At 41.3% G+C, this 21,261-nt stretch overlaps 1 protein-coding gene across 3 annotated transcripts in view; it reads right to left on the reverse strand.

Moving 5' to 3' along the window:
- Positions 1–21,261, reverse strand: part of ACBD6 (acyl-CoA binding domain containing 6) — a 148,534-nt gene that overhangs the window by 100,335 nt on the left and 26,938 nt on the right. The gene's annotated exons all lie outside the window — the stretch shown is intronic.

The following is a 21,261-nucleotide window of genomic DNA, read 5'->3' on the forward strand; positions in this document are numbered from 1 at the left end:
CCCCCCCCACTTGCTGCAAGCAGCACCCCCAGCCCCCGCCCCAGCTCCCTCCGCCTAAATGCCGACGACGATCGGGGCGGCCGCCGCTGAAGGACCCGAAATGCCGCCCCCCAAATGCTAGCGCCCTAGGCGACCGCCTACGTCGCCTAATGGGTTGCACCGGCCCTGGTTACTAGACTCACCTTTATACATCTATTTAATATAGATTTAAATTAATTTTTATAATGGGTAGCATTTCCAAGTGATTTACTCCAAAGAACTCTAGGATTCTGAATGATTTCTACCATGACAGAAAAGAACAATCAGAATACTGCTAGCTCAATATATATAGTCTAAGGCCTACATTTTCAAAAATGACTAGTGATTTTGGGTACCCAATTTTAGACACCTTGAAGTAGCCTGATTTTCAGAAGGTTATCTGAAAATCAGGTCCTTTTTGAGGCCACAGAACCTCACCCACCCACTCCTATAATAGACCCTTAACCTCTGGCTGAATTACTAGCCCTCAAATCATTATTTAAAGATTTCAAGTTACAGAGAATCCACCATTTACACTAGTTTAAACCTGCACTTGACCTGTGCTCCATGCTGCAGAAGGCGGTGAAAACCCCCAGGGTCTCCGCCAATCTGACCCACAGGAAAATTCCTTCTGACCCCAAATATGGCAATCAGTTAGACCCTGAGTATGTGGGCAAGACCCACCAGGAAGATACCTGGGAAAGAATTCTCTGTAGTAACTCAAAGCCCTCCCCAGCTAGTCTCCCATCACTGGCCGTTGGAGATATTTGCTGCTAGCAGTCATAATTGGCTACATGCCATTGTAGGAGTCTCATCATACCATCCCCTCCATAAACTTATCAAGCTCAGTCTTGAAGCCAGGTAGGTTTTTTGCCCTCACTGCTCCCCTTGGGAGGCTGTTCCAGAACGTTATTCCTCTGATGGTTAGAAACCTTCACCTACTTTCGAGCCTAAACTTGTTGATGGCCAGTTTATAACCATTTGTTTTTGTGTCCTCACTGGCACTTAATTTAATAACTCCTCTTTCTCCCTGGTATTTATCCCTCTGATGTATTTATAAAGAGCAATCATATCTCCCCTCAGCCTTCTTTTGGTTAGACTAAACAAGATAAGCTCTTTGAGCCTCCTCTCATAAGGTAGGTTTTCCATTCCTCAGATCATCCTAGTAGCCCTTCTCTGCACCTGTTCCAATTTGAATTAATCTTTCTGAAACACGAGAGACCAGAATTGCACGCAGTATTCCAAATGGGTTCTCACCATTGCCCTGTATAATGCTATTAATACTTCCCTGTCTCTACTGGAAATACCTTGCCTGATGCATCCTAGGACTTCATTAGGCTTTTTCGTGGCCACATCACATTGGTAGCTCATAGTCATCCTGTGATCAAACAATACACTCAAGTCTTTCTTTTCCTCTGTCACTTCCAATTGATGCATCCCCAGATTATAGCAAAAATTCTTGTTGTTAGTCCCTAAATGCATGACCTTGCACTTTGCACTATTAAATTTTATCCCGTATACAAGGTGATCCAGATCTTCTTGTATGATATTTCGGTCTTCCTCCGTATTGGCAAAACCTCTTAACTTTGTGGCATCCGCAAATTTTATTAGCACACACTCACTTTTTGCGCCAAGGTCAGCAATAAAAATGTTAAATAAGATTGGTCCCAAAACCAGTCCCTGGGGAACTCCACATAACTGCCCTCCAGCCTGACAGTTCATCTTTCAGTATGACCTGTTGTAGTCTCCCCTTTAAGCAGTTCCTTATCCACCTTTCAATTTTCATATTAATCCCCATTTTCTCCAATTTAACTAATAATTTCCCATGTGGAACTGTATCAAACGCCTTACTGAGATCCAGGTAGATTAGATCAGATCTACTGAATTTCCTTTGTCTAAAATATCAGTTATCTTCTCAAAGAAGGAGATCAAGTTGGTCTGGCACGATCTACCTTTTGCAAAACCATGTTGCATTTTATTCCAATTACTGTTAAGCTCTATGTCTTTAACTACTTCCTCTTTCAAAATGTGTTCCAAGACCTTGCATACAATTGAGGTCAAACTAACAGGCCTGTAGTTTCTCAGATCACGTTTTTTCCATTTCTTCAAAAACAGGAACTATATTAGCAATTCTCCAGTCATCAGGTACAACCCCCAAGTTTACAGATTCATTAAAGATTAAAAATTCTGAAACACAGGTTTCCTTACCTCTATTGCTACCAGCACCTGAGATTATTTAAATGAAATTTTAAAAAATTTAACTGACTTTTAATTATATGTTTACTTTCTGCATTTCTCTCAGCACAGACTAGTTAGTACAGGAGAGCCTGAAAGTGAAACTATCATAATACTGCAACGTTTGGGTTGCAAACACTGCAGACATGCTTGTTTAAAAAAATACAGTAACTCACCACTTAAAGTTGTAGTTATGTTCCTGAAAAATGCTATTTTAAGCGAAACGATGTTAAGTGAATCCAATTTCCCCATAAGAATTAATGTAAATGGGGAGTGGGGGGTTAGGTTCCTGGGATATTTCCCAGGGAATGCCTTACTGCTAAGTTATGAACTAGCACTCGGCTGAGCCCTCAAGAGTTAACACATTGTAGTTAATGTAGCCTCACACTCTACAAGGCAGCACGAATGGAGGGAGAGGAGACAGCATGGCAGAGAGAGACAGAGACACACACCCTGTGAGAGAGAGATACACACACACACACACTGCCCCTTTAAGCATGCTGATGCCCCTCTAAGTATAGTGCCTTTTTAAATAGACCAGCAAGTTGAGACAGCAGCAGCTGCTGCCAGCAAGCTCCCTCCGTCCTGAGCCCTGTCGTGTCCCTCCGCTGCTCTATGGAGATGGGGTAATGGAGCGGGTGGCAGGAGTGGGGTGAGGGGGACACCCTGACATTAGTACCCCTCTTCCCCCTCCCACCCTTGCACAGCAAGCAAGAGGCTCCCAGGAGCAGCTCCAAGGCAGAGGGCAGGAGCAGCACAGGGCAGTGGGAGGGAGGGACAGCTTAACTGCCCGACAATTGATAGCCTGCTAACTCTACGGTTACCATATTTCCACAATCAAAAAAGAGGACGGGGGGGGGGTGGAGAGCCCCGCTCTAGCCCGGCCCCCATCCACTCCCTCCCACTTCCCACCCCGACTGCCCCCCTCAGAACCTCCAACCCCCCCTCCCCCCGCTCCTTGTCCCCTGCTGGGACCCCTGCCACTAACTGCCCCCTAGGACCCTACCTGTCCCCTGACTGCCCCGACCCTTATCCACACCCCCACCCCATATTCACACCCACGCCCCCAGACAGACACCTGGGACTCCCACCCCCTATCCAACCGCTCCCCACCCCCTGACAGGACCCCCAGAACTCCCGACCCATCCAACCCCTCTGCTCCCTGCCTGCCTCAACCCCTCTCCACAGCCCCGCCCCGACAGCCCCCCCAGAACCCCTGGCCCATCCAATGCCCCCTACTCTCTGTCCCTTGACTGCCCCCTCCAGAAACCTCCTGCCCCTTCTCCAGCCGCCTGGCCCCCTTACCCTGCCACTCAGAACAGCATCTCCACGCGGAGCCTGACACGTAGCTGCACTCCCCAGCGCAACACACAACCCGGTCCCTGCCCCCGCACAGTGCTGCCGGAGCGGGGCGCTGGGCAGCAGGGGAGGGGGAGCAGGGGAGAAGGAGGGGGAGGAGGCCCGATGCGAACGGCCCGGCCGGCCGGCGATGAGAGAATGCAGGGAGGGGAGTAGCTCTACATTGGCTGGGCTGGACTCCGGCAGCTGATCTGAAGCTGCGGGGAAAGGACTCTGACTGCCGGAGCCCCATGCAAGCAGCTGAATTTCCTGCAGCCTTGCCGCACTCTGCATGCAGGGGAAATCCCGGACATTTGTAGCTATTTACAAATTCCCCCCAGACGCTATTTTTAACCCAAAAAGGCGGACATGACCGGGAAAATCCGGACGAATGGTAACCCTAGCTAACTCCCACTTATATGAATAGTCCCATTAATGGTAAGAGGAGGTTGTACCATTAGTCCTTTAATTTCTAATATGGAGAAAATACTGCAGAGTGAACACACACAATTAAGAAACGGAAGCTTCTCTGATTTTCACTACAGATGATCAAGAGACATTTTCTCCTAAATTCCTGTCATTTGTTATCTAGCTATATCTGTCGTCATGTTTGCACATTATTAAAAACTGCCTAGCCAATGTATGTACAGATATACAGTAAGTGACAGTCCGTGCCTGAAAGAGATCTTAACACTGGGTGGAAACCCAAGTCCTGGTATGAGGCTAGACTCTCTGACATTCTAGACCAGACACGAGAATGCTACTAACCAAGCACACTAATCTGTACAGCATTTACTATCCATTGTTTTAAAAAGGACAAAAATTGTCTCTTTTTAAAGTGTTTTTAATTTGTAAAATGTTCCAAATTCAGAATAAACCACAAAACTCTTAGCTCCCAGCACTCCAAGGTCAACATGGTGTCTAGAAACCTACACCCTGGAAGAGTTATAAGAAACCAGCTGCACAATCAGTATGTTTAAGATTATTTATATTTCTCTGTTGGTTGCATTTGTTCCTTCTTAGTAAGTAGTGATCATTATAATATATTTTGCCTATTCTTTTTATGGCCTCAGTTCAGCAGGGTACTTAAGCATGTACCCAACTTTCACACATATAGATAGTCCCATTGATTTTAATGGGAATACTTGTGTTTAAGGTTACTCTCAGGCTTAAAAACCTTGCTGAACCACGGAATTATTTTCTTAAGGCTGGCTTTGAAGTACGGAATTCTGTTATCTTCCTTTAATATGTTTCACAAAGACATATTCCCTCTGGACTTGTAAGGTTCTAAAGGACTGGTTCATAAAACATTGTGTTAATAATGATTATCCTTGTTCCAAGATAGCGCGAGGGCTGTTCACCCTCCACGGACTGGTTTAACGTGCAAACACAGTTGAATAGTTAGTCCTTTTTTAAATACACTTTTTTTATCCCAATTGTGCAAATAACTAAAAAAATTTAAGAATGCATTTTAGACCATGGTTTGCCATATTCCATATGGGAGGTGATCTTATTTTGTAATCATTAATTACCTTCAGTATCACAGCCCTAGCAGATCCTCTCTTCTTTCAGGCTCCCTTAAATGCAGCTTGAAGAATATTTACTTTCAATGTTACCATTTATCACGTCATCCCTTTTCTATTCTAATCGCCATACCAGTATGGGGTTTCCCCCTTTCTAGTTGTAAGAGTCCCTGAGTCCAGTTTTGCAAACCATTTTCCATCTTTCTCTGAAGTGTTGTGTGATGCTTTGTATGAAGGAAGAAGCTACACAAATTGCCTATTCTGTGGGGGAAAGGAAAATCTGTGAAAGTACAGTAACTACAGAATAACATGAAATGTGTATTAATATGTTCTCTCTCTCTTCTGTCCCAAATAAAATTGGTCAGGAGGATCTTGTCATAATCTTAAATTCAAGTATACAGTGCCGTTTCTGCAAGGATCTCCATCACCAGCACACCTTAAATCTGGTCTTTGACCGAAGAATATAGCTGGCTTTGGGGATTTACTGGAAGGTAGCTACAAAATCATGGAATACGAGTAGGGGCTATGAAAACTATTGTATGTCAAGCAGTGCTACCCAGAATTAGAGTAGCAAGGTGACACAAAACATCCTTTCCCCAAAGAGAAAGATTTAAGCCTCTTTACAGAAAACGCCCCTCTTAAAAAGTCTTTCACACAAAACCTCATACCCATACACCATCCGCCAATTACTTCCACATTAATAAGGATGAAAATTAATTTCAGCTCATCTGCTAATTAGTGCAAGAGCTCTTTCTACAACATGGTGCTGCATACAGCCAGCCTCTCTTCTCTGATGTTGATAAAAGACAGCGATCATTTCTCCATGTTTTTCAGAAAGAATCAAGAAAAAAAAAACAAGCGACTCCTATAGCAGGTTTGCTTCTTCCCACAAAGCTTTTCTGCTTACTGCAGTCACACACACAAAACACTTTAGAAAATACATCATCTTTTTACAAATTGTGCCTCAGAAAATTCCTTGGGCCAAATAAATCACATTTGCAACCCCAGAGAAGCCAATGGAGTTATACCACAGATTAATTTGGCACAAAGGGTAGCAATTCATCAGGAAACTAAATTGTAAAGGCTTTCTTATACATGTGAGAGCTAGAGCCTCAATTTGTCTAAGTTTATTCCTAGAATTGTTTGGAAAATAGGGACAAACTAATATGTAGCCCAAGAATATTCAGTGCATGACTCATGAACTTTATTTGTCCCTCCATATCACATGAAGGAAAAAGTATATGAACCATATGCAGGTGAAAAATTAAGGAAGAGTCCTACCCAGAGTACTTAAACGTGGTTCTATTCTGCACAGTGATAAAAGCAGCACTTTGGGGTTCCATATTTATTGTCTCTGGATTTCTAAAAAAATATATGCGGAGTTTGCCAAAAAAAAAAAAAAAATTTTTTTTCTTGACTGACAGCTCTATTACCAAGATGGGTTCTTTTCATTCTGCACATCACAGCCTTCCTGACAACCCTGTATCCCCACTATTTCTCAATTATCTCACTGTAATATCTATGAAACCCCAGTGTCTTCAATGGACTTGCACAGGATTAACTGATTTCAATGTGGTAGCCGTGTTAATCTGTATCAGCAAAAAGAACAAGGAGTACTTGTGGCACCTTAGAGACTAACAAATTTATTTGGGCATAAGCTTTCGTGGGCTAAAACCAACTTCATCTCTCTTCAGCTCTCGTCCCCTAATGCCCCTACTCTACTTGCGCTACATTGATGACATCTTCATCATCTGGACCCATGGAAAAGAAGCCCTTGAGGAATTCCACCATGATTTCAACAATTTCCATCCCACCATCAACCTCAGTCAGGACCGGTCCACACAAGAATTCCACTACCTGGACACTACAGTGCTAATAAGCGATGGTCACATAAACACCACCCTAAACTGGAAACCTACTGACCGCTATACTTACCTACATGCCTCCAGCTTTCATCCAGACCACATCAGACGATCCATTGTCTACAGCCAAGCTCTAAGATACCGCATTTGCTCCAGTCCCTCAGACAGAGACAAACACCTATAAGATCTCTATCAAGCATTCTTAAAACTACAATACCACCCACCTGCTGAAGTGAAGAAACAGATGGACAGAGCCAGAAGAATACCCAGAAGTCACCTACTCCAGGACAGGCCCAACAGAGAAAGTAACATAACGCCACTAGCCATCAACTTCAGCCCCCAACTAAAACCTCTCCAGCGCTTCATCAAGGATCTGCAACCTATCCTGAAGGACGCTCCCTCACTCTCACAGATCTTGGGAGACAGGCCAGTCCTCGCTTACAGACAGCCCCCCAACCTGAAGCAAATACTCACCAGCAACCATACACCACACAACAAAAACACTAAGCCAGGAACCTATCCTTGCAACAAAGCCCACTGCCAACTCTGTCCACATATCTATTCAAGGGACACCGTCATAGGACCTAATCACATCAGCCACACCATCAGAAGCTCATTCACCTGCACATCTACCAATGTGATATATGCCATCATGTACCAGCAATGCCCCTCTGCCATGTACATTGGCCAAACCTGACAGTCTCTATGGAAAAGAATAAATGGACACAAATCAGACGTCAAGAATTACAACATTCAAAAACAAGTCAGACAACACTTCAACCTCCCTGGTCACTCAATTACAGACCTAAAAGTCACAATTCTCCAACAAAAAAAACTTCAGAAACAGACTCCAACGAGAAACTGCTGAATTGGAATTAATTTGCAAACTGGACAACATTAAATTAGGCTTGAATAAAGACTGGGAGTGGATGGGTCATTACACAAATTCCTCATGCTAATTTTTCCCCTACTGTTACTCTCACCTTCTTGTCAACTGTTTGAAATTGGCCATCCTGATTATCACTACGAAGGTTTAACTGAGTACAGCTTAGCAAACAATCTTGATAATGTAGAAAATGGAACAGAAGCTGTAGCTCACACTTTCATAATGGTGTTGGATCTGCAGTACTAACAATAGTATGAAGTTATTTTTGTCACTCACATGAGCAGACGACAGGATTCCAAATATACGCAGACAGTACGTCCAATGAATAAAAAGGTGCCATTTTTACAGTTCCTTTTCAGAGTAAGGCTACTCTTTTTAATTCATATCCTACACACACAGAAAAACCATGGCCTTCAGCTAAAGTAATGTTTAAAATAACATTACAACTCCCACACATGCTGAACACTACCAAAAATCTCAAAGCGGCAGCTGTAATTTTCCCCTTATTTTTTCCATTTTCAAAACACATGCATTGTTAATTAGCCATGTGGTTCCATGGAAGCCAATGAGATTTACACAATTCAAACTTCGTCCATTTGTAATTTTTTCATTTATGAGGGACTACAGGTATATATGGAACTATACAATTATTTAAAAGATAACAGGGTCCCAGACCTAGAAAGTCTGCAATCTAAATCCCATCCAGACAAAAAATCCCCACAACAGTTGGAAATAGGTGAGGACCACAAAAGCCATACTGAGTGGAACAGCAATACAACAAAGGGATGGGTGGGGAGATGGTTACTCTTGTGTTAGTAGTTAAAAAGATATGGGAAATATGACAGTTTGAAACAGCAAAGGAGAAAGGTTAGTGACACAAGTGCTGTCCATAAGCATGGGGGGGGCAGAGAGAGGAGACAAAGGAGATGCTTTTGGGGAGCACTGAAAGTTTACACTTTCATTCTGAACTCTTGTACATTGCTCCCTAGCTGTCTTAAGTACCTGCCTTAGCTTTGAATTCAGTTTCACCTTCATGTCTTGGCAAGTCAAAGGACAGCTCCGGCTGGATTCTTTCTGCTGTTTGCACCTCCCTGCATCTCTCCGAACCAGCAAGGCCTTTTGTGCTGCAACAGGGATTAATCCCCAAGGTAGGGAGGGCAGTGTTCCCATGGCCACCTTCCCTTCAGGTTCCTTTACTGAGGGGCAGAACTGAGTTCCTACAGGGACTCCACTGGAGCTTTTTTGGCAGAAGCTATAGCAGAGCTTCTCCGAATCAGCACATCCATGAGTCACCCTTCCAATGCAACACTCTCCTCCTGGAAAGTGTTTAATTTATGCATGTGTTAAAAGATGTTATACATCCCCTGCCACACATGGCATGTACACACACTGCCATTCTTAACTCCACTAAGCAGATAAACTATCACCATAGAACACGTGCTAAGTATCAAGAATTCCAGAAGCAAAGCAAGTGTTTTCTTGGAACATAAAGATAGCAATCTGTCCTCATTCTTCCCTCAGTACACTGTATTGGTCAATAAAAGACCAGCTTGATTCGAGGTGCAATCAGACCTTGACTAGCTGTCACTGACCATGGTTTTCCAGAGGACTGCAGGCCTGACAGTCTCATTCTGAATAGAATGGAAATATAAGGACTAATATTTGCTAACATCATTAATTCATTTTTTTCCTTTACCCCCCCTTACTCCTTTATATGTGATGTCAAAATGTATACCTTTAAATTGTCGTCAGCCATAAAAGAGGTGTCATGTGTCCCAGTTCAGAGGTTAACATACAGCGACAGACACATTAAAAACCTGTCCAATGCCTCACTGACAATTTCAGCTCCATCTTCTCTTCAAAGAGACAGCAGCTCAAACCCAGTTAAGAGCTTTAACAACATGAAAGTCTAAACAGGATTGAAAGATAAGAGAGCTAAAGAGTATGGCTTTATCTAGGGCTGTCAATTAATCGCAGTTAACTCATGCGATCCATTCAAAAAAATTAATCACAATTAATCGCAGTTTTTAATCGCACTGTTAAACAATAGAATACCACTTCAAAAGTTATTTTTCCTCCCTTGGTATCCTGCTGTTAATTGATTTATCTCATTAGACTGACCTCACACTTGGTAAAGCAACCCCCATCCTTTCATGTATTTATACCTGCTCCTGTATTTTTCACTTCATTCATCCGATGAAGTGGGTTCTAGCCCACAAAAGCTTATGCCCAAATAAATTTGTTAGTCTCTAAGGTGCCACAAGGACTCTTCGTTGTTTTTAATTGAAATTTATTAAATATTTTGGATGTTTTTCTATATTTTCAAATATATTGATTTCACGGAATACAAAGTGTACACTACTCACTTTATATTATTTTTATTACAAATATCTGCACTGTAAAAATGATAAAGAAATAGTATATTCACCTCATACAAGTACCGTAATGCAATCTCTTTATCGTGAAAGTGCAACTTACAAATGTAGATTTTTTTGTTTGTTACATAACTGCACTCAAAAACAAAACAATGTAAAACATTAGAGCTTACGAGTCCACTCAGTCCTACTTTTTATTCAGCCAATCACTCAGACAAACAAGGTTGTTTACATTTAAGGGAAATAATGCTGCCTGCTTCTGATTTACAATGTCACCTGAAAGTGAGAACCGGCGTTTGCATGGCAACTTTATAGCCAGTATTGCAAGGTATTTACATCCCAGATATGCTAAATATTCTTACGCCCCTTCATGATTCGGCCACCATCCCAGAGGACATGTTTCCATTCTGATTACACTTGTTTAAAAAAAAAAAAAAAAAAAGAATTAATTAAATGTTGAGTAGACTCTTTGCAGGGCCGGCTCCAGGGTTTTTGCCGCCCTAAGCGGCCACCACTCCTCCCCCCCCCAAAAAACAAAAAACAAACAAACAAAAAAGCCGCGATCGCGATCTGCGGCACTTCAGCAGGAGGTCCTTTGCTCCGAGCTGGAGTGAGGGACCCACTGCCGAATTGCCGCCGAAGAGCCGGACGTGCCGCCCCTCTCTGGTGTGGCCGCCCCAAGCACCTGCTTGGTAAGCTGGTGCCTAGAGCCGGCCCTGACTCCTTGGGGGAGAACAGTATGTCTCCAGCTCTTTTATACCCGCATTCTGCCATGTATTTCATATTATAGCAGTCTCAGATGATGACCCAACACATGTTGTTCGTTTTAAGAACACTTTGGCCTAGTCCACACTAACCCCCCACTTCGAACTAAGGTACGCAAATTCAGCTACGTTAATAACGTAGCTGAATTCGAAGTACCTTAGTTCGAACTTACCGCGGGTCCAGACACAGCAGGCAGGCTCCCCCGTCGATGCTGCGTACTCCTCTCGCCGAACTGGAGTACCGGCGTCGACGGCGAGCACTTCTGGGATCGATCCCAGAAGATCAATTGCTTACCGCCGGACCCGGAGGTAAGTGTAGACCTACCCTTACACGCAGATTTGACAAAATGCCAAGAAGGTACCAATGTAAGATTTCTAAAGATAGCTACAGCACTTGACCCAAGGTTTAAGAATCAGAAGTGCCATCCAAAATCTGAAAGGAACGAGGTGTGGAGCATGCTTTCAGAAGTCTTAAAAAAGCAACACTCTGATGTGGAAACTTCAGAACCTGAACCACCAAAAAAGAAAATCAACCTTCTGCAGGTGGCATCTGACTCAGATTATGAAAGTGAATAGGCGTCAGTCTGCACTGCTTTGGATCGTTATCAAGCAGAACCCATCATCAGCATGGACACATGTCCTTTGGAATGGTGGTTGAAGATGAAGGGACATATGAATCTTTAGCAGCTCTGGCACGTAATTATCTTGCAACACCAGCTACAACAGTGCCATGCGAATGCCTGTTGTTACCTGAAAGTGAGATTATAAACAAGAAGCAGGCAGCATTATCTCCTACAAATGTAAACAAACTTGTTTGTCTGAGTGACTGAACAAGAAGTAGGACTGAGTGGACTTGTAGGCTCTAACTTGTTTTATTTTTGAATGCAGTTATTTTTTGTAAGTAATTCTACATTTGTAAATTCAGCTTTCATGATACAAAGATTGCATTTCAGTACTTGTATGAGGTAAATTGAAAAATATTATTTATTTTGTTTTTTACAGCACAAATATTTGTAATAAAACAAATATAAAGTGAGCACTGTACACTTTGTATTCTGTATTGTAACTGAAATCAATATTTGAAAAATGTAGAAAACATCCAAAAATATTTAAATAAATGGTATTCTATTGTTTAACAATGCGATTAATCATGATTCATTTTTTTTAATTGCTTGACAGCCCTAGTTTTATCATGATAAGCATTCTGTAAAAGGAAGAACAAATTACATATTACACAGACATACATACACTCTGTCTGAGGGGCCCTGGACTTCAGAGGTCACTTTCTCCCTGAAAAACCATCCATTTGCTGACTTTAAGAGCACACAATTAAGCTCACTTATCTTTCTGAGATTTTGGAGAGTGGGATGAGAGTTAGTGTCTTCCAGCAGAATATGGGGAAGTGTTAAGTGGTAATTCTTGGTTGGTTAACACTAGTCACAGGGTGAGGATAAACTGCTGGGATTTGTTATTTTTGTGTGTTTTTTAAAAAAAATAAATCATCAATAGAGCTGAGAGTTTGAGATAAGCACTTTTTATTTGGATGTACATATTTAAAAGAACAAAAAACATACATACACACATAACAAGGTGGTAGTTTCTAGGGTTCTATACAGGAATTCAGGTGCCTTCTGCTGACTCAACGTAACTCAAATGTAAACTCTCCATAAAGGTGCAAAGTAATTGCTGCTCAATCACTCTAAGGTTAGATTGAACCTCACTGGTCACAACTCATCTAGGAATAAAAGAGGGGTCAGAACCTTTCTCCAAGACTGAAATTGGGACAGAGAAATCCTAGCAATAGCCTAATTTAGGGAGAAAGTTTTGGCTGAAGTTTATTTACTTTTATTGTAATCTGAGCTACTCATAAAGCCACATCCTAGGAAGGAGTTAATGCTATGGTCTAACCTTTGTTCAGGACACAATGGGAACTCTGCCTGCTTATAACACGTATGTATAATATGTATGTACATATACATACTTCAGCACAGGGGAATAAACTAGATGACCTCTCCAGGTCCCTTTCAGCCCTACATTTATATGACTGTGGGGGTGATGTATATGCTAAATGCAATTTCTTTGATTGCCTCACCTGTACTCTACCCAGTAACACGTCTCCACCACAAATCCCTGAATGGCTTCTAATGTACGCTTTAAAAAAAGAAAAAAAAAAACCTGCTAGATATTTCCTGTTTCTTCCCCCCAAATGGTAAAACCCCTCCCCTCTCCAAATTTATCCTGGCTTAAGGCTCTAAACAGTCAATATTCAATCCTGTACCAGTGGTATGTTTAAAGGTCCAAAATCATGTGGCTTTACAGGGCTAAAAATGGGACCTTTACATAACTGGAAAGGGGAGATTCCCAGCTTTCAGGTGGGCCACAACACTTGCTTTTACCCCTGGAAGGTCCCAGTATATCAATTTTGCAAACTCAAGACATTGCCTAGTGCAAAAGAAGCTATTTAGAGAGCTATTTAATGTATTTGCTTTCATCGTTCTCTCTCTGAGCCCTATGCTACTGGACTCACAGTAACCAAAGCAACCTGGGCTTTACAAGGAGAATAAGCCCCAATTAAAAAAAATTGAAACTAAAACCTTGCTTTCTAAAATAGCTTCTGTAGCATACAGAATACATGATGCTGTAGCATTAAGATATTATCAGCACTTATTTTGGATAACCTGCATAATTCACCTGTGGCCTCATCACTTGCCAGTTCCATTACACACATTGAATCTATTGCCCCATGTTAAGTATTCTCACACCTCTTGTCAAACTGTCTGTAATGGGCTATCTTGATTATCACTACAAAAGTTTTTTCTCTTAATTAATTAGCCTCTTAGAGTTGGTAGGACAACTCCCACCTTTTCATGTTCTCTGTATGTGTGTATATATATCTCCTTACTATATGTTCCATTCTATGCATCCGATGAAGTGGGTTGTAGCCCACGAAAGCTTATGCTCAAATAAATTTGTTAGTCTCTAAGGTGCCACAAGTACTCCTGTTCTTTTCACTTGCCAGTTGTGGCCATCCCACACTCTTGCTAATAAAACCTTTATACACAGACATGTAACTTTATATATTCATGATACCTATGTAATATCTCCATCCACCAACCCAGGCTCATTTTAGGACTCAGTATTGCAGCTGCAAGACAGCTATTCTTCAATTCACACCTCAACTAAGCAGACTACAAAAATTGCATTGAAATGATAAAATCTCCTGATTGAAATTTAAACCTGTTCCTAGTGAGGCATTTAGTGGTGTCCAATCAAGAACAAAGTCTAAGGGCTATTGAAGACTACTTTGTACTAGACACAATAAAGAGACTGCAAAGCCCCCAAAACAGGTAACTAGGCTCTTACTGGCAGAGATTCTGGAATTAGGGGTGCTGGAGCTGCTGCCACACTCCCTGGCTTGAAGTGGTTTCCATCATATACAGAGTTTACAGTTTGGTTCAATTGCTCTCAGCACCCCCACTATACAAATTGTTCTAGCACCTCTGCTTGCTGGCGTGTATTGGAAGACTTGAAGCCTTTAGAAGTCATGGAGTTTGGTATAACCAGACTGGAAGCTGAAGCATAGATCAGGGAAATGACAGGCAAGATCCGCTATTGCATTATACCACAGACTTTGAAATCTAATTATATTTTTTACATGGGAGAAATTATGTAATCCCTACGCTCATAAGAGTGACGGACAAAGAGAGCTGGGGCATCTGTTAAGGGGAGACTGAGAAGGAAGCCTGTATTGAAAAAATGAACACACGATCAAGAATTTTGTGCAGTGATCATCAGTACTAAAAAGTATAACACCATGGATATTAAAACGACAAGTTTACAGGACAGGAAGCTAATAAGCCAAGTGACAGCTCCCAGGCAGCTGAGTAAGTTTCTGTACCCTGTAGTATTTTTTCTTCTAAATGCCAAATGTTATTTGAATATACAAACATAGATGCAGTCTCTTTAATAGACTGCACCAAACTTCAATATATGGGCTGACACCCTGACTCCATTTAATTCAATGGGGCCAGCATTTTACTTAGTGAGTCTTACCCAGTGTTTACCAGGAAGCTACAAGTGTTTCTGTGGGCTGCATTCTCTGTAAAACTTAGCAATAAAGAAACCATGCCTAATGTCTTGAAGGCATCAAATGTGAATGTTCTTTAATTTCTCCTAGATCTTCTTTCAGTTCCTGTTTGTGCCTCTGGTTCTTAAAATCTATCACCCTTTCAGGTAATCTTGTGGCATCAATATCCAGATACATGCTAATATCAGAGGCTTTCAGGAGTCTACTTTCCTATCCCCTAGGAGTAGATTTACATGGATAACCCCCATTAGCAATAATGGTAGTCCATGACATTGTCCTACACCAATTTCTCAATGCACTGATTGAGGAATTCCACAATGTTGATATCTAGAGCTTTGCCCTAAAGGATGATTCTCTGGCATGCACCATTTGGTGGTAGTGGTAGGGGAGAGATTATCAGAGTCACAAAGGCACAGTGAAAAGGCTCTGCCTTCTTTTGTCCTCCTTAAATTATATGTGGGGATGATCAGTAGTTTCCATCCCACCAGTCTCAATTGCTATGATAGGAGATAAGATGACAGGCTAACCTCCTAGGTCTGGCATTATACCAATAAAAGTAAAGTGGGCTGACTGAATCATAGGAAGCTGGTATAGTTTCAAGATGCAGGAGAGTTTATGGAACACATTTCACAGATTTAAATCCAATCATGGGACCTCTAAACCTGCTTCATTTGCTTCTATCACTACAAAATGCTCCGACATACCTGGACACAACTTGAGAAGGAAAGGATTGTTAGAGAGGCAGCATGAACATGGAAACCCTCCTAAAGTTTTAGACACTCCCTCCCTCACTCCCTCTGTGTCATGGCCTGGCTGTCCCCCTGGGAAGGGAACTTGGGCAGACACTAATTGTATTTGACAGCAGCAATTACACGCAAGGCTGGAGATTAGAAGCCCGTTAATTGTGTGTGCTGTAATTGCTGCCGTCTTTTCCTTTACTAGTTAAGGCCAGTGCCAGGAGAATCAATGGGAGGAGGGTAATGGAGGTGGTCCAGGGACCAAAGCCCCTAGAAAGGGGTGTGTGTGTGTGTGTGTGTGTGTGTGTGTATATCTCTCTCTCTCTCTCTCTCTCTCTCTATATATATATATATATATATATATATATGAAAGCTATCAACACAGCAACAATGCAGGATGTTCCTTTGACAGGACATCTAATGAAGCATGAAAAAGGAACAAATAATGTGCAATTCCAAAGGTATTTTCCACCTGTATTTTCTAGTTTACAGTGCAGGGCACTAGTGAACTTCACATTACAATGCAACATGGGTGATGGTAAAATATTAACCCTTAGAGCTCACCATACTCAAAACTCAAAGAATTTTTACTCTTTCTAAAATTCAGGCATTGTGTTAAATACTTAAACAGCATTCATAAAATCCTTCCACTCCATTAAAGAGTCTGAACAGCTCAGAAAGGCACAACAGGCATCTGTACCCTCCCTATCAGCTTTATTCATGGCTATCATAAACATTCGATTTAATATTCCTCTCTCAACAATGCTTCTTAGCTCTAAAAAGCAACCTCAGCAAGTGTGTGCATGCATGACTCAGCAGCTGGAACATTTTCAAAAGACCACTGAAGATCTGTTCAATTTGAGCAAACTGTTCTATAAACACTATGTTCTCCAATACAATATATATTCTTTTTATATTATAGTGACAGTCTAGTTAAGTTCTGTCAATGATTCCATTAAACCCCCACACAATTTTTCTGGTGTATATAAAACTAGCCTGTAAAAACTCACCTTGTAAACAAGATCTAGGCCTGCAAGGACTATTTTTAAGCCTACATTTACAGGACAATACAAGTGCAATATAAAGAGATAGAATTTGACTAATTTCATGATAATTTGGAGACCTTTGATTTTAAAAATGACAGACATTTAGTCCATCATTAATAACTGTGCTGTAATCACATTTGGGGATTAGTAATTAGCTATTCTATGGAGAAAAATACATCTATATTGTGACCTCTGCATTTAACAGTAGCTACACTCAGTGATTTCTGATACTGCATACATTTTTGCATGGTCAAAAGCCTAGTGTATATACATTTTGAAAAGCATCCAGATTGGGGACACAGATTAACTTTGCAGAAGTCAGAAGATCTTGCAAGGGGAGCACAAGGCATTACTACTGGCCAACGCTGAATCTAGTCAGTAATATTTCCCATATTCTCCATGTAAACTACCAAAATGCCATGGCACAATGGTTGCATGCAGTGTAGTTGTAGCTATGTCAGTCCCAGGATATTAAAGAGACAAGTTTGGTGAGGTAATATCTTTTACTGGACCAATTCTAATTATGTATATAGATTTCTGTAGACATTTATAGGGACAATAGGAATACTCTGAGTTGTAACAGTAAAAAGGATAAACAAGAATCTTTGGATAAGATCTAAAACCTCAAGCTTCAGAGCATAAACTAACCTTCCACTACTGGGGACAGGAGAAATTTTCCCTGGGGCGCAGGGTTCTCTTCAGCACCTGCTACTGACCACTCTCAAAGATAGAATACTGGACTACATGTATAATGGTGTGATCAGTGGGGAAATTACTATATTCACAAAAGTGACAACCCCACACTAGTCAAGCAGTGCTACTGAAACTTTGTTTCTTTAACAGGAGAGGAACATCACTGTCCAAGATCTGTGTTGATCAAGATGTCAATTATCTAATTAATACCTTACAAATAAATTAGTGTTACCTGCCAATTAAACCTACAGTTTTAATAGAATTATTTGAATGTTCCCATTTTTGCACATGTACCATTACTTGGCTATACTGATTTTAACCCTCAGATCCAGGTCCCTGAATGCACAACCCAGATATGTGGCCTATGCACACAGGAACTTTGTGAAAGATTGCAAGCGAAGGAAAAGATCTTCATTGGTCTCTGCCCCCACAACCCAGGACAGGGCAAGGAGCAGGGCTATGCCATACCATGACAAACAGTAGTTCTACAAAGTCACAGATCCAATGATTATACCCCTACCACTTCCCCAGCAGGCCTGCAGGGGAGTATGCTATGAAGTTATGCACAGCAACATGTTATGGGTGCAGCTGTCTTCTGCATAGCCTCCTCTGTGCCTACAATTTACACTTAAATTAAGACTTTCAAGGCCCTTATTTGAGCTGGTGGATTTAACCCTAAATATTTAAAGTGCCATGCAGCCATAGACTGCTATAAGAGTTATAATATTTTTAACAACACAACCTTTTATTATGAATAATTTGAATATCTGGGCCTGGATAATACAGGCTCTATTTAGTCCAATGGGGATTTCCTATGTTGAACATAGATTTCAGAATGTTAAAAACCTCATTTTCTTTGCCAGTCTAACTCAGATCCTAGCTGGTGAACCTGAATGGCAATATGTGGGTTCATTCTATTATTGTTCCCTCTCTTTCAAATTAAGTGCTAAAATCATTCTCATGTGAACATAGTTTCACTGTCTAGGGGCTTGGCAAGACTGGAAAATGTGGGAGGTTTTAAAAATGTGTTAGGGTATGTCTACACTGCTAAGAAAACACCCCAGCACGGAGTCTGGGACTCACAGGGCTCAGGCTGCATGGCTAAAAACAGCAGTGTAGAGGTTGCCACTTGGGCTGGAGCCTGGGCTCCAAGACCCTCCCCCATCATTGGGTTTCAGAGCCCAAGCACCAGCCGGAGCCCGAACTTCTATGCAACTGCTTTTAGCCCAGCAGCCTTCAAGTCTGAGACAACTGATCCAAGCTCTGAGACTGCGTGCCATGGATTTTTCTTTGCAGTGTAGATATATCCTTAGTTAACATGTGTTAACAGGGTTTGTTTGTTTTTTTAAATACCACTTGGCACCTAGAGTAAACGGGTAGTCATATAAAAAACTATGATAGCTGGTCCGGGTTTGCCAAGGGTTAAGTGTCTGTCTACACTAGGTGCTAACTGACATTTGAGTTTGTTAATGAGCTTCCTACTCTGCACCTGACCTCCCCACCAACCAGGCGTGTAATCTCCATGCAGCCTTTTGCTCCCCTACATCCCTCCACCCACACACTGACCTAATTCAAGCCTCTCTGTTCTTCATCCCAACCTCTCATCCACATCTTACTGAACCCTGCTGCCTGCCTCAGTCATCTCTCCCCTTGACTCCTGCCGCTACTTCTCCTCTGGCCTTGCTGCCTCTCCCTGGCCCCCCCTCTTACTCAGTCCCTATGTCCCCAAACTCTGTCAAAGCACCTCAATCCTGTCCTGAAGTTTCATCTGCTGGCTCACTTCAGCCAATGGGATTGATGTATGCAAAAAAATGGAGGGAGTGAATGATAACTGGCTGAAATTACTTCTGATGCAACAATGCGACTGCTCATCTCTTTAAGTCCAACGACAAGTGGGCAATGTGAGGAAATCAGGCATTTTCAGGAAGGTGGATTGATTTAAATCACCATGTGGAAAGCCTTGATTTAAATTATCAGTTTTAAATCAACTTTTCCAACTGTAATTCACTTATTTTCTATAGAACGGTGCATGCTCACTGGTTGATATAACCATTAAAACATGTTGAATTACAACTAAATAGAGCCTTTACACTAGATTTGGTACATTTTTTTTTTGCTACCTAATGATGAGATACATGATGGTGTCTCCCGGAGTCAAAAGTTGGGTCCCAACACCTCAGATGATTTTGCCAGTCTCTTGCACCCAATAGCACAATCCCTGGGTCCCCTACAGGATCAAGTCCTTGATACAGTATATGATGACCTACTTGCCATATTTATAAAGCTTAGCCTCAAAACTTAGTTTTCCCCCACCAATTCTTTCACTATATAGAAAAGCAGCCTTTAACTCAATGTTTTTGATAGAGGCTCATTGATTCAGCATATTTATTTTTTATTTAAATGTTTTAAGATGATATAAGTAGTTCAGGCCTTAAGATATTTTGTATTAAATTATGAATTCATTTCAGACAGGTTTATTTTTGAAATTAAAAAATTATAATTTAAATAAAAAAATAAAAAACCTAATTTAAATTTTAAAAAATCCATTAAAAAATTCATCATTGACTTTTATCTACCCTAATTTCCTATGTTCCAGTTTTCCAACTGTACCAAAAATTAATGGAGGTTTTGACAGCTGGGTAGGGGACAGTTGGGGTTTCTAAATAAGTATAACTGAGTGTTTCTGCTAAGTTATCAGCAGTGAAATAGCTACATGCTGACATTTAAAATATCTGTAGATTTCACAGTCAATATATAGAGATGAATGGGGCAGGTCACACCTACTGTTTCTGCAAACTCAAGACAACACACTGCATCAGTTACACTAAGGGCTTGTCTTCATGTACAATACTGAAGCTGCTGCAGTGCTTTAGGGCTAGTCTACATTTGAAATGCTACAGCAATGCGGGTGTAGCACATCTGGTGAAGACGCTCTATGCTGATAGGAGAGATCTCATGTTGGTATAATAAATCCACCTCCCTGAGAGGCAGTAGCTATGTTGACGAGAGAAGCTCTAATCTAAGCTGTCTACATCGGGGTTAGGTCAGTATAACTACATTGCTCAGGAGTGTGGCTTTTTCAAACCCCTGAGTGATGTACTTATACCAATATACGTTTGTAATGTAGACCTGGCCTCAGTTTATGTTTTTACAATTGCCCACACAACTATGAAAGCTTAGATTCTGGAGCAGAATTATACAACAAGAAACGGATTCTGTAGGAAATTCCATGATCACAGAATCACAGAATATATGGAGGCTCTGCGAATAGTGCACTGCACTAATTTAACCAGATGTGATACTTGTGAACATCTACAAGAAAAATCAAACTTTAACAGTTTCTCGCTCTACTGCAGGAAAAAAGTTACAAATAAAAACAACAAAACAACTTATGTAAATCCATCAAGTTTATGTCATTAGATGCCAACATCTTTAATTTCTGCGCACACACACACACACACGTGTATGATAGGCAAAAGCAGACATGATCTCTGCACACAGTTTAGAAAGTTAGACTGCCACTATTTTAAAAAACAACAAAACTTCATCAGTCAGTGGCCAAACACTTCAACAACCATTGCCTTATGTTTATCAATGATAAAATCCACCCCCCAAAATCAAGGCTTGAACTATTGTAGATATAAGAGAGAACTTCTGGACATCTCACTTTAAAAAGAGTCTCCTATTGGATTTTCCA

This window comes from Trachemys scripta, chromosome 8 (genome assembly GCF_013100865.1).
Source record: "Trachemys scripta elegans isolate TJP31775 chromosome 8, CAS_Tse_1.0, whole genome shotgun sequence".
Lineage (NCBI taxonomy): Eukaryota > Metazoa > Chordata > Testudines > Emydidae > Trachemys > Trachemys scripta.